The 12,299-nt window shown below is 40.9% G+C and overlaps 1 protein-coding gene across 1 annotated transcript in view; it reads left to right on the top strand.

Annotated features, from left to right (window-relative positions):
* L3MBTL2 (L3MBTL histone methyl-lysine binding protein 2) overlaps nucleotides 1–12,299 on the top strand; it is a 529,035-nt gene that overhangs the window by 231,890 nt on the left and 284,846 nt on the right. The gene's annotated exons all lie outside the window — the stretch shown is intronic.

The raw sequence follows: 12,299 nt of genomic DNA, 5'->3' as shown, positions 1-12,299 counted from the left end.
AGCTCTTTAAAACTTTAGGAAGCATAAGGTCACATGGAGATTATTATTTAATGCAGATTTTCATGCCTACTCTCAGAACTTTTAATTTCATAGTTCTAGGTGAGGAATCAGCATTTTTATCTTTCATCTTTGGCATTATAATTATGTGTCGTGATGTGGACCTCCTTCGGTTCATTTTGTTTGGAACTCCCTGTGCATCCTGAAGCTGAATGTCTGTTTCCTACCCCAGGTCATTTCTTCAATTAAGTTTTCTGCCCCTTTCTTTCTCCCTTCTCCTTCTGGGACCCTGTGCTGCCTAAGACATCCCTTAACCTATTCTCATCTTTTTTCATTCTTTATTCTTTTTGTTCTTCAGCTTGGGTGCTTTCCATCATCCTGTCTTCCAAGTTGCTGATCTGTTCTGCATCTTCTGATCTGCTAATTCCCTCTGGCGTGGTTTTTTGGGTTTTTTTGTTTTTTTGTTTTTTTCATTATAGTTAGTGTTCTTCGGCTCTGAATCATTCCTTTTTGTGTTTTCTATCTCTTCACTAAGTTCTCACTAAGCTCTAACACTTCTCTCCAGTCTCCTGAGCATCTTTATGACCTTTACTTTGAACTCTTTATCAGGTTGATTGTTTATCTCCATTTCATTTAGTTCTTTTTCTGAGGTTTTGTCCTGTTCTTTCCTTTGGAGCATATTCCTGTCTCCTCATTTTGCTTGACTTTCTGTGTTTGTTTTTATGAGTCAGGTGGAGCACCTGTCTCCTAAACTTAATGGAATGATCTTGTGTATGGTCATCCTCTATGTAGACTTTAAGAGCCTGGAGACTGGCTGGCTGCCTAGAGCTGTGGCTGGTGTGGGTGGGAGGTCCCAGGGCACTCTGTGCTGAGGCTTCCCTGGTGGGATGACCAGAGTTGAAATAGGTGTGGGCCCGGATAGTCCCAGGGCTGTTGGCTCAGGTGGCATACTTGGCAGGACAGCTGCAGCTAAAGTGGGCACAGGCTGGTGCTGTTCTGGGGCTCTCTGCACTGTGGACACACTGGCAGGACAGCTGCAGCTGAAGTGGGTGCAAGCTGGAGTGTCCCAGGACACTCCATGCAAGAGCACCCTAGCAGGGAGGCTGGGGTAGAGGCAGGCATGAGCCAGGGTGTCCTGGGGCACTGTGCCCCAGCAGTGCCCAGGCGAGTCCTCTGGAGCTGAAGTGGTGCAGGTTTACAGTGTTCCAGGGTGCTTTGCACCTTTGTCACCTTGGCAAGATGATTGGAGCTACAGTGAGCACTGACCGGGGTGTCCCGGTGTGCCCTGCACTGGGGCTACCTTGGTTGGATGCCTGGGGATGGTGTGGGAGACCCTGCTTCCATTCACACTGTCAAGGTGGAGGAGAATGTAAACCATAGTACTTGCCAGCCCCTCTGACCCAGAGAGACTTCTAGCAGCTCCCCCACCAGTTGGTAGGGTTCTTGGGCTGGATCTTTTCTATTCTAGTTGCTGGGTTTTTTGTTTGTTTGATATATATATATACATATATATATATATAAATTTTTTTAAGTAGGCACCATGTCCAACATGGGGCTTGAACTTGCAACCCCGTGGTCTACTGACTATGCCAGCCAGACAGCCCTCTAGTTGCTGTTTTAAAACCATGACTCTTTTTTTCTGTGCCTCTGGGTGTCCTGGGCCCACTAAGGGCACAGGCCAGCTGTGGTAACCAGATCCCAGCTCCTGTCTCAAGATGGAGGGAGAGTGTAAACCATGGCCCTCCCCAGCAACCCTTACCCCACCCCCCCACCAGGGAGTTCCAGCAGCTCCCCAGGACCTGGCACAGTGCTAGGGCTGAATCCCAGTTTCTCTTTTAAACCGTGGCTTTTTTTTTTCTGTGCCCCAGCCCACTGCAGGCAGATGCAACTGCTCCTAGTCCCTCTGTACGAGCCCTCCCCACTGCGGTTCTCAGTGCTGGGGATGGGGGTTCCCTTTGTCACTGTGTGTCCATCTGTCCTGCCTTTCTCAGTATGATCTTTCTATATTTTGCGGGGCAGAAGTGTTCAGTCAGCCCTCAGTTCTTCAGGAGGAATTGCTCTATAAATAGGTGTAGATTTCCTGTGTTCCTAGAGGAGGTGAGTTCAGGGCCTTCCTAAGTCACCGTCTTGGACTGGAACTCACAAAATAAGCTCTTGATTGATTTCCTTACGTCTCCCCCCCCCCTTTTGTTCTGGGACCATTTAGAATCCATTTTAGATCTTAGATCTTATATTCAGGTCCTCGGCAACCAATTTGACCATATTCACCTAAATCATATGTGGACAACCTAACATTCTCTGATAATACACAGCCAAAAAGGCATCTTCTGAGTGAATTCAATTACTTATGTATAAAAATACATGTAGAGAGGATTAGTGACAAGTGTAATAAAGAGAAAGCAATTCCCAATTCACTTATTTTTTTTTTTACTCTGGAATTTTTTATGGGATGGTATCATTTTATGTCAAGATTATGCTCCAGGGTAACTCCACAGTATATCAAAAAGGGGAATTATTTTTACAGGAATTAATATAAAAAGTCTAGCTGCATTCCCAGACAGCTACTCCCAGACATTCCAATACATGACTTATAAAAACTGTCCCCAAACTCTTAGAATGACACGATCACTCTTAATTTTAGGATGTTGATTCTGGACTTGAGAGGAGACCATGCAGATGTTCTTGGTATGCCCCCAAAGATGACTACCCAAGTGTAGCCCTTGACCAGCATGAATTAGGCAAAAGGTGAGAACAGAGCTCAAGTCAAGAGCCGACATGGGCAATCCCGGATCCCTATCCAAGAGACAGCTCCTAAGGGAGTGGGAACATGCAGTTGACTGAGGGTCTGAAGTCCTCCCCTTTTCTTTTGTCCAGACAACGAGAAGTGTCCATTTCTCTCTGCGGTAGATCCTAGCCTCGAGAATCGCACAGCAACACATGCAAGCACAACACAACTACCAAATGCAATAATTTATACCAAAATTATCCTAAATAAATAAACATCTCAGTGCAAAAGAGAACAGCATAGGAAAAGTCAACGTAGAACTCTAGGGGCACCTGAGTGGCTCAGTGGGTTGAGCTTCTGCCTTTGGTTCAGGTCATGATACCAGGGTCCTAGGATCGAGCCCCACATCGGGCTCTCTGCTCAGTGGAGAGCCTGCTTCCTCCTCTCTCTCTGCCTGCCTCTCTGCCTACTTGTGCTCTCTCTGTGTCAAATAAATAAATAAAATGTGTTGTTTTTTTTTAAACCATAGAACGCTATACTTTTTTTTTTTTTAATAACACGTGGTTTTATATTCTCTACAAACTGGTTAAAAAGAGGAATCCAGATACTTCTAGTGGACAGAAAGAAGCCTGCCTACAGTTGAAATCTTGCTGGGGGTAAAATCCGTGAGGGCAGCTCAGGGCTGACTGGGCAGACACATGGACTGCCAGGTGAGGTGTGCTCCAGCCCAGAGCCCTACAGAGCAAACACCCAGGAGCTGAGCTTGTACTTGTCATTGTCACTCATTCAACTTCACTGAGCTTTGACCGAGCTAGGCATCCAGATAAGGAGGGAACACACAGTCCCTGCCCTCAAAAAATCCTTAGTCTACAAGACCCTGCATGGAAAACATTAGAAGTCAGTATAACATCATCATAGAGTTACAGAGGCAGCCCAAGAGAGGACCAGGCGAACTGCGTTTGAGAAGGGAGTCAGGGCCACTGGTCAGAGAAGATACTCCATGAGTTTCATAATCAACCTGCTAAATTTGGATAGCACTCCGGCTCACATTAATCCTCATTATGCTTATGATGACCCCGTGAGGTACATCGCTACCTTCATTTTACAGATGTGGAAAATGGACTCCCAGAGGATGTGAGACCATGATTCCTAAACCCAGCACTCACTGAGCACTTACTAGGTGTGATGTGCCGGGCTGAGCAGTCTGTGGGCGTTATTTCCTTTCATCTCTGCAGCAGTAATTCTTAACACTCTTCATTTTATAAATGACAAAACCAAGATGGACAGAAGTTAAAGTAGCTTGTCCAAGTCAGGATTTGAATGTAGCTAGGCTTCAGAACTAAGCCAGCCCTTAACAACTCTATACCGCATGATGTGGCCGCCCATCCTTGTGCAAGTAAGTACTTCAATTCTCAATTATCCAGATTGCCTTAATGTAGGTGATGTCAGACACACCTGGGCTAGAATCTGTTGTTGGTCATTTACCAGCTCTCTGTTCTTAAAATCAATTTACTTAACCTTTTCTTATCTTCACTTTCATCTTCCATAGAACAGGAATCGTATATATCTGGCCACCCCGATTATTTTTGTTCACAACATCTTTACTTATTCTTTTTTTTTTAAGATTTATTTATTTATTTTCTTAAAGATTTTATTTATTTACTTGACAGAGAGCGATCACAAGTAGACAGAGAGGCAGGCAGAGAGAGAGAGGAAGGGAAGCAGGTTCCCCGCCGAGCAGAGAGCCCGATGTGGGACTCCATCCCAGGACCCTGAGATCATGACCTGAGCCGAAGGCAGCGGCTTAACCCACTGAGCCACCCAGGCGCCCCTTTACTTATTCTTTTATTTTGCTTTTAACCCAGCTTGGAATTAATTGCTGACATCTGTCTCTACTTGTAGAATATAAGCTACATGAGGGCTAAGACTTGCTTATACACATCTTGCTTACCATTGTATCTCCAGCATGTAGCACCGAGCCTGGCACATGGTGGGTACTCAATAAATACTTTTCTTTTCTTTTTTTTTTTCTAAGATTTTATTTATTTATTTGGGAGAGAGAGAGTATGAGAAGGGAGAAGGTCAGAGGAAGAAGCAGACTCCCCACAGACCTGGGAATCCAATGCAGGACTCAATCCTGGCACTCCAGGATCATAACTTGAGCTAAAGGCAGTGGCCCAACCAACTGAGCCACCAAGGTGCTCTCAATAAATATTTTTCAAAAAATAACTCATCTTAGGGGGAAAAGAGAGCTGTTCCTCCCCCACCCCACCCCCACTTCATTAAGTAGGACTTCCCTGGGAGGGTTCTCATAGAAGTAACAGGGCAATGAGATATTATGAATGACCACTCCTGGGTAATTTAGGACCATCTCCAAGAGAGATGAGATGCTGATTGGCCACCCTACCAGAATCACAGGTAGGGCCGGCATTATCACAGTGTGACCTGTGCAGCAATACAGGGCTCTGACCTCAGAATGGCCCCTCCCTGCATGTGGGTTAAAGCTCTGCTGTTACTGTCTTTTAGCAAGGAACTTTTTGTTTTCTTTTGCACAGGGTATTACAAATTATACAACCGGTCCTAGTCACACGGAATGGGTGGAAAGGGAGGAGAAAGGGGAACACAAGGCCACATTTCTATCAAAACAAGCCTAAGAGATGCTGGACAGTCCAAAACTGTGAACACCATGTATGTCTTGAGAAATGCAGCTATGTGACCAGCTTATTATTAGATAGACCATGATCTCCTTGAAGGAAGAGATGATACCTTCCTTATTCAGTGCTGTCTGTAGTTTAAAGTCATGCTGGCATTTTCTTTTAATCAATCTTACTATTTTGAAATAATTGTAAATTCCATTTGCAGTTGTAAGAAAAAACACAAAGAGATCCTTTGTACCCTTTACTCAGTTTTCTCTAATGCTAACATCCTGCAAAACTATAGTACAGTATCACAACCAGGATATTAACATTGATATGGTCCGGATACCCAACATTTCCATCACCACAAGGATCCCTTGTGTTGCCTTTTAACAGCTACACCCACGTCCCTCCCACCTCCACTTCCTCAACTCCTGGCAAGCACTAATCTGTTCTCCATTTCTATAAATTTGTCATTTCGAGAATATTAAATAAATAGAATCATACGATATGTAACCTTTGTGGGATTGGTTTTTTTTCACACAGCATAATTATTTGGAAATTCAGTCACTTGGATATATTGACAGTCTATTCCTTTTTAATTTTTTTTAAAGATTTATTTATTTATTTGACAGAGATCACAAGTAGGCAGAGAGGAAGGCAGAGAAAGAGGAGGAAGCAGGCTCCCTGCTGAGCAGAGAGCCCAATGTGGGGCTTGATCCCAGGACCCTTGGATTATGATGGAAGCTAAAGGCAGAGGCTTTAACTCACTGAGCCACCCAGGCGCCCCAAGATTTTTTTTTTTAAGTAATCTCTACACCCAACATGGGGCTTGAATTCACACCCCAAGACCAAGATTCACATGCTCCACTGACTGAGCCAGCCAGGTGCCTTGACTCACTGTGAATTTAATCTGCATAAATCTAATGGTTAGTGATGCTAAATATCTGTCCATGTACGTATTTGCTGTCTGTACATCCTTCTTGATGAAATACGTCTTTGTGTCACTTGACTATTTTCTAATTGGATTGTTTGTTTTTAATTGTTGAGTTTTAAGAGTTTGCAGATATTTTTTCCCACTCTGTAGCTTGTATTTTCATCTTCTTAACAGAGTCTTTTACAGAGCAAAAGTTTTTAATTCTGATAAAGTCCAATTTATCAATTCCTTCTTTTATGGATCATGTTTTGGTGTCAAATCTAAGAACTCTGGTCCCAAATCCTACACATATTCTCCTATGTTTTATTCTAGAAGTTGTATGTGTTGTTGTTTTTTTGTTTTGTTTTGTTTTGTTTTAGATTGATTGATTGATTTAAGAGAGAGCACACATAGAGGGAGAAAATCTTCAAGCAGACTCTGCACTGAGCTCGGAGCCTAACCCAGGGCTCAGTCTCATGACCCATGAAATCATGACCTGAGCCAAAACCAAAGTCAGACACTCAACTGACTACGCCCTGGTGTCCCTAAAAGTTGTATGGTTTTATCTTTTACATTTAAGTTCATGATACGTGTTAAGTTAATTTTTGTATAAGGTGTGAGAATAGGTCAAATATTTTGTTTCTTTTGTTTATAAAGGTCCATTTGCTCCAGGACTATTTACTGAAAGTGCTCTTTCCTCCATTGAATTGCTTTTACACTTTAATCAAAATTTAATTGTGCATATTTGGATGGATCTTTTCCCAGGTTCTCTGTTCAGTCCATTACTCTATATGTCTATTCCTCCACCACTACCATACAGTCTTGCTTACTGTACCTGTATAAGTCTTGAAAGCAGGAAAAGTGACTCCTCTCACTTCATTTTTCTTTTTCAAAATTGTTTTAGCTACTCTAGTTCTTTTACCTTTCCATATAAATTTTAGAATAATTTTGTCTGTAAGTGCAAAAAACTTGCTATGATTTTTATAGGAATTGTGTTAAACTGTATATCAATTTGATTAAAATTGACATCTTGATTATGTTGAACTTTCTAATCCATGAACATAGTATGTCTCTCCATTTATTTAAAAACTTAGAAAAAAAAACTTAAAAAAATTTTTCTCATCAGTATTGTGTCATTTTAAGCATACAGGTCCTAAACAGGTTTTGTTAAATTTATACCTAATTATTTAATTTTCTTGATGATTATGATAGCATATTATTTAAAATTTCTATGGCCACATGTTCATAGTTAGTAGATATAAAATAATTACTCTTTATATGTTTATCTTGTATTCTGTGACCTTGCTGATCTTATGGAGTAGTTCTAAGAGTTTATTTTTTGGTTTTTTATTTTAAGATTCTTTGAGATTTTCTTTTTTTTTTTTTTAAGGTTTTATTTATTTATTTGACAGAGACAGCAAGAGAGGGAACACAAGCAGGGAAGTGGGAGAGTGAGAAGCAGGCTTCCTGGTGAGCAGGGAGCCCAGTGTGGGATTCAATTCTAGGACCCTGGGCTCATGACATGAGCAGAAGGCAGATGCTTAACGACTGAACCACCAAGACACCCGGAGATTTTCTAGATAAACTATATCTCATCTGAAAATGGGATGGTTTTATTTCCTTGTTTCCAGTCTGTATACCTTTTACTTCTTCTTTTTTTTTTTTTTCACCTTGCTGCACTGGCACAACTTCCAGTATTATACTGAATAAGAACAATTAAATATAATGTTTGTTGTAGGTTTTTTGTAGATGCTTTTTATCAAGATGGGTTTTATCAAGTTCAGGAAGTTCTCCTCTGTTCCTGTTTTTCTGAGAGTCTTTAACATGAATAGATGTTGAATTTCGTCAAATATTTTTCCTGTATCTATTGATATGGTTGTGATTTTTTCTTTTTTTAATATAATTTTATTTTGAAGATTTTATTTATTAATTGAGAGGAGAAAGAATGAGCGAGAGAGAAAGTACAAGCTGGGTGGGGTAGAGAGAGAGAGAGAGAGAAGCAGACTCCCTGCTGAGCAAGCAGACTGTCGTAGGGCTCCATCCCAGGACCCAGGGATCATGACCTGAGCAGAAGGCAGATGCTTAACCTACTGAGCCACCCAGGTGCCCTGTGTGATTTTTCTTTTTTTGAACTTTTTAATGTGGCAGAATCCGTCGATTGGGTTTTAAATATTGAACCAGCATTGTATCCCTAGAATAAACCCCACCTGGTCATGCTGAATAATTCTTTTGATATATTGTTAGATTCTATTTGCTAATATTTTGTTAAGGATATTTATGTCTGTTATTTATGAGGGATAGTGGTCACAGTTTTCTTTCTTCAATTGTTTTTGTTTGGTTTTGTTATCAGGATAAAACTGGCTTTATAAAATGAATTGAAAAGTGTTCTATATTCTGGAAAAGACTGTGTAGAATTGGCTTTAATTCCTTACCCATTTAGTGGAATTCTCCAGTGAAACCATCTGAGCCTGGATTTCTCTTTTGGAAGCTTTAAAACTATAAATTCATTTGCCTTAATAGTTATAGGGATATTCAAATTATCTATTTCACATTGACTGAGTTGAGGTAATTTGTGTTTTTTTTTGAGGAAGTGGTCTAAGTTGTTAAATTTATGTGTGTCGAGTCTGTGGTATTGTCCTATGATCCTTTTTTTTTTTTTTTAAAGACTTTATTTATTTGACAGACAGAGATCACAAGTAGGCAGAGAGGCAGGCAGAGAGAGAGGAAGGGAAGCAGGCTCCCCACCGAGCAGAGAGCCCAACGCGGGGTTCCATCCCAAGACCCTGGGATCATGACCCGAGCCGAAGGCAGAGGCTTTAACCTACTGAGCCACCCAGGCGCCCCTGTCCTATGATCCTTTTATGTGCAATGTATGTAGTGATACCTCCTGTTTCATTCCTAATATTAGTAATTTGTATCTTCTCCCTTTTATCCTAGTCAGTCTTGCTGGAAGTATGTCAATTTTAGTGATCTTCTTTAAGAATCCATTTTTGGGGGTACCTGGCTGGTTCAGTCAGTTAAGCATCTGCCTTCAGCTCAGATCATGATCCCGGGGTCCTGGAATCCAGCCCCATATCTAGCTCCCTGCTCAGCAGGGAGTCTGTCTTTCCCTCTGCCTCCCCCCAACCCCTACTCATACTCTCTTGCTCTCCTTCTCAAATAAATAAATAAAATCTTTTTTAAAATTCCATTTTTTTCATTGATTTTCTTTGTTTTTCTGTTTTCAGTTTCTACTCTAATCTTTATTATTTCTTTCATTCTGCTTGCTTTGGGTTTATTTTGATCTTTTTCTTCCACATTCTCAAAGTGGAAACTTAGATCATTCTTTTCCTCCTATCTGATGTGTACATTTACTGCTAAAAATTGCCCTCCCAGCAGTGTTTTAGTAGTGTACCACAGATTTTGATGTGTTGTTTATATTTCATTCATTTCAACTTTATTTTTTATTTGCCTTAAGACTTCATCTTTCACCTACAGATTATTTAGAAATGTGTTGCTTAGGGGTGCATGGGTGACTCAGTCATTTAAATGACAAACTCTTGGTTTTGACTCAGGTCATGATCTCAGGGTCATGAGAGCGAACCCCACATCAGACTCTTGTGCTAAGCAGAGGAGGGGGGGTTCTTCTTGAAATTCTTCCTTCCCACTCCTTGTCCCTCCTCCTCTGCTATTCCTCCCACTCATACACTCTCGCTCTCTCTCAAATAATAAAGAAAAAAAATTTTTAAGATGCTTATAGCAGCTTTATTTATTTATTTATTATTTCTTAATATAATTTTTATTTTTTTATTAACATATAATGTATTATTAGCCCCAGGGGTACAGGTCTATGAATCGCCAGGTTTACACACTTCACAGCACTCACCATAGCATATACCTTCCTCAATGTCTATAAACCCACCACCCTCTTCCTACGTCCTCCACCCCCGCAACCCTCAGTTTGTTTTGTGAGATTAAGAGTCTCTTATGGTTTGTCTCCCTCCCGATCCCATCTTGAAGAAATTTGTTTTTTTAAGATTTAATTTATTTATTTGACAGAGAGATCACAAGTAGGCAGAGAGGCAGGCAGAGAGAGAGAGAGAGGAGGACGCAGGCTCCCTGCTGAGCAGAGAGCCTGATGCGGGACTCGATTCCAGGACCCTGAGATCATGACCTGAGCCGAAGGCAGCGGCTTAACCCACTGAGCCACTCAGGTGCCCGAAGAAATTTTTTTTTTTAAAGATATTATTTATTTGTCAGAGACAGAGAGTATGCAAGCAGGGGGAGTGGCAGGCAGAGGGAGAAGCAGGCTCCGCTGAGCAAGGAGCCTGATGTGGGACTTGATCCAAGAACCCTGGAATCATGACCCGAGCTGAAGGCAGACACTTAACCAACTGAGCCACCCAGATGCCCCTTGAAGAAATTTTTTTTTAAATGTGTTGTTTAGTTTCTAGTTGCGTGGAGAATTTCCTGTCATCCTTCTTTTATTGACCTCTAGCTTGATTTCATTGTGGTTAGAGAAAACACTGTAGGATTTCAATTTTTTTTTAAAATTAAAGATCACTATTATGGCCCAATATATGGTATATCTTGGTATATGTTCCATGACACTTTTTTTTTTTTTAATTTGAAGTTCTACCCGGCTTTATTAAACAAATGAACATCATCCCATGTAGCACGTAGAGAGGAGCACCCCTGTTCAATGTCACTTTTAAAAGAATATCTATGTTGCTCTTATTGGATGGAATGTTTTTACTTACTTTATTTTTTTTTTAAGATTTTTTATTTATTTATTTGACAGAGACCACAAGTAGGCAGAGAGGCAGGCAAAGAGAGAGGAGGAAGCAGGCTCCCTGCTGAGCAGCGAGCCTGACGCGGGACTTGATCCCAGGACGCCGAGATCATGACCTGAGCCAAAGGCAGCGGACCAACCCACTGAGCCACCCAGGCACCCAACTTACTTTATTTTTTTTTTTTTAATTTTTAAGTCCACACCCAATGTGAGGCTTGAACTCATGACCCTGGGATCAAGAGTCACATGTTCCACTGAGTGAGCTAGCCAGGTGCCCCTGGATGGAATGTATGTATGCATGTATGTACGCATGTATTTTTGAGATTTTTTAAAATTAATTTCACAGAGGGACAGTAAGAGAGGGAACACAAGCAGGGGGAATGGGAAAGGGAGAAGTAGGCTTCCTGCTGAACCAGGAGCCAGATGTGGGGCTCAATCCCAGGAACCTGCTCCCAGGACCCTGGGACCACGACCTGAACTGAAGGCAGACACCCAACAACTGAGCCACCCAGGCACCCCTAGGTGGAATGTTTTTAAAATGTTGATTAGATCCTGTTGGTTAGCGATGTTAAGTTCTTCTATATTCTTTCTAATTTTCTGTCTAGTAGTTCTATCCACTGTTGCAAGCAAGAGAGATGTTGAAATCTCAAACCCTGATGGTAGATTTGTCTATTTCTATTTTCAGGTCTATCAGCTTTTGCTTCACATGTTTTGCGGAACATTTTTTGGTGCATATACATTTGGCATTGCTATGTCTTCATGGAGGCTTGACATTTTTATCATTATATAATGTTCTCTTCTCTGGTAACTTTCTTTACTCCAAAGTCTATTTTATTTGATATTAATATAGCCTGCTTTCCTTTGATTAATGAATGCATATCTTTTTCGATCCTTTCATTTGCATGCACATGGCTTATGTCATATTTGAAGTGAGTTTCTTGTAGACAGCATATACTAGGCCATGTTTTTAAATCCACTCTGCCAACCTCTGACTCTTAATTGATATTCTTAGATCATTTACTTTTAATGTAGTTATTGATATGTTAAGGATTAAGTCTGGTTTTTTTGTTTTGTTTTGTTTTGTTTCATTTTTGTTCTCTTTGTTTTCATTGCTTTTCTGTTTTCCTGCCTTCTTGTGGGTTACTTAAATATTTTTTTAGAATTCTACTTTTATGTAATTATAATGTTTTTGAGTGTATCTCTTTGTGTATTTTAAGTGGTCTTTCTACGTATTACATCATAAATACATAACTT

Source organism: Mustela nivalis (genome assembly GCF_964662115.1).
Source record: "Mustela nivalis genome assembly, chromosome: 7".
NCBI lineage: Eukaryota > Metazoa > Chordata > Mammalia > Carnivora > Mustelidae > Mustela > Mustela nivalis.
This window is presented reverse-complemented; position numbering and strand designations above follow the sequence as displayed.